Source organism: Trachurus trachurus (assembly GCF_905171665.1).
Source record: "Trachurus trachurus genome assembly, chromosome: 5".
Lineage (NCBI taxonomy): Eukaryota > Metazoa > Chordata > Actinopteri > Carangiformes > Carangidae > Trachurus > Trachurus trachurus.
Window position 1 is genome coordinate 1,748,311 of NC_139896.1, and position 2,451 is coordinate 1,750,761.

Consider the following 2,451-nt stretch of genomic DNA (forward strand, 5'->3'; position numbering starts at 1 on the left):
CCCTCCTCCTGCTTTCTGCTCACCGTGCGTCGCCGTCCTCCTTTACGTTGATTACGGGGCGGCGCCGGGGGGACAATTGGAACATTGGATGCAGGTGTGCGGACTCCTTCGCTCTCAGTAGTAGACTTGGCGTCGGTGGTGTGGCTGTGGTGGCGTTCGTGTAGCAAGGCAACAGGCCAGTGCATTTTCATACCCTCAGGTAAGTTTTGCAACAGCATTGGTTCTTGGCGTGCAATTGTATGGTAGCTGACAGGCTCTGTTTGCAGCGGTCGGCCTGTCTTCTGGCTGGAGATTGAGTGAGGGGAGAGTTGTCCTGGCAGTGTGTGTGCGCGCAGCCCCGTGAGCCACACAGCGTTCTGTGAGCAGCACGGCATTCGCTTCCTTGGTTAAATTGAGGTATGTTTGTTGGTTGCATTGCACGGCGCATTTGTGTAGTAGCATGGCTGATAAATTATTGACTTTGCAGTGGTTTTGTCGGCCGAAGTCGGAGGTGAGCCAAGCGTGGCCTTGAAGTTGGCTTTGTACACAGCATTCAGTTCCTACGGTAGGCCGTCTCATTTGTTTTTTTTGTGCTTGTGGTACATGTGCCTTTTTCTAGCTGCTATTAACCATGACCTTGCACCTTTGATTGTTAACAGTTAAAGCTGTCTGTTGCTGTGTGTGTCCTCCTGTGTCGGAGCCCTGAAGCCTCCACGCCCCGCCAACTATCAGCTGACGCGGGCCCCTACGCCTCGTATGGGCGTCCTACTGCTGTTCTGTCTGGGTTATTTTGATTATTCATTATTTTCCAAAGTTTCTTTTGTTATTTAGTATTTTATTGTATTTTCTTTTTGTTTTTCTGTGTGTGTGCAGGCCTTTTGCCTGCAGTGAACCCCGTTTCTGGATCTGTAAAGTTTGTTTCTTTTGTTTAATTTCTGAATTAATCAAATCAGGGGTTGTGTGAGTGTGTTGGTGTGAGTGGAGCCTAAAGAGCTTGTGTGTGTGTGTGTGTGTATGTGTATATTGTATTGTGCAGGTTCCCCATCTTTTATTGCCTGGCCTAATAGTTGTCTCTCTTTCTTTTGGACAGGTGCTGGCGGAGCCACTGGTGCAAGAGACTGGCTGATCCCGGTGGTGGCGTTTCCCTTCACTTTCCTGTACAGTAGTGCACTTTGTGGTGGACAATTTGTGTGGTTTTCACGTGTGGTGTAGCATAAGGACCCTTCCCCTCTCCCTCAGCAGTCATCTTCGCCCGGTGAGCCCCCAGCCCTGTACCCTAGCACTTTATTGACAACCTAAGCAACGCTTTTATATGGCCCTATCATATATTGTACAATGTTGTTTTGTCCATTGATTTTATTGTGAACCTGTACTCTGAAAAAAAGAAAAAGAAAAACAATAGTTAATAATAAAAACTTGTATTTTTTTTGGAATCACGTCTGAGCCAGTGTCTGTTAAACCTGTGTGTCCTTTGGTGTTATAGAATTGTAGCTATAGGTTTAGAATTCCTGGGGGTGGAATTCCCCTAGGTGGCGTTGTTGGCTCTCTCTCAAAGTTTTTCCCTCGTAGCATTGCCACACTAACATCAAGAAAACACTCGGACATGAAACTACTCCAGTTAGCTCAGTCATGTTGTAACTAAGATATTTTTTATCGATATTCATAATATTTAATCTAATTTTACTGGATAAGACATAATTCAGCAAATAAAAACGTGTGGATGGAAACATGGTCTCAGAGACCTCTCTGCTTCGTACTGTCTGAGCCACATGCACGCTGGCCAATATAAATAGGCTACTGTATAAGTTGCACTAACAGTTATAAGTTATTCTATTCACCACTTTATTTTCCCATGATCCATTGCGTCACACCACAACGGAAGTCGGTTTTCAGCTTTTGTTTTACTCAGTAGCATTCTAGCAAGCGGCGCCTAGCTGGTAGCCTAACGTTAGCCACCGGCGTAGGTAGCAACTGTGTCTGGGATGCCAAAACCGTTTTGACTAATCTGAGGTTTGTTAAGTCTATAAAACTAGGCTAATTAGTGAACAAACATTATTATTTCTGTGTTGATGTTAGCTTTGCTGCTGCTAACTGCTAGCTGGCAGGGACAGAGCTAACAGCAGCAGCAACTAAGCTAACATCAAGACGTTAGCTGTCAAAACACTCAGACATGAAACTAAAGCAGAAGTCAGTGATCCGGTGGTTTTGTCTAACTTCCTGTCAGCAGATGGAGTTAGCAGTCCCCGCCCTCGTCCCTACGTCACCACATTCAGGCGCATCCCTTGGCTGCACACACAGAGAGGACTGCCCCTTTATGCCGTTCTCTCTCCTCATTGGATAAAGGTTGTAGGATACAAGGAAAGTTTTCTCCTGGGCTCAGAGCAGAGCAGAGTGACTGACAGACCCGTGTTTCAGACCAAACACTCTATAGAAGTGATTGCTGTCGGAAGATAGAACTATTTAAGACTTATA

The 2,451-nt window shown here is 45.8% G+C and overlaps 1 long non-coding RNA gene across 1 annotated transcript; it reads left to right on the forward strand.

The window, feature by feature from the left end:
* On the forward strand, window positions 1-774 carry LOC310985717. Its single transcript, XR_014595366.1, has 4 exons — window positions 1-199; window positions 267-396; window positions 467-544; window positions 639-774. It is a non-coding gene; the product is annotated as an uncharacterized lncRNA (long non-coding RNA).
* Window positions 775-2,451: the final 1,677 nt, after the last annotated feature.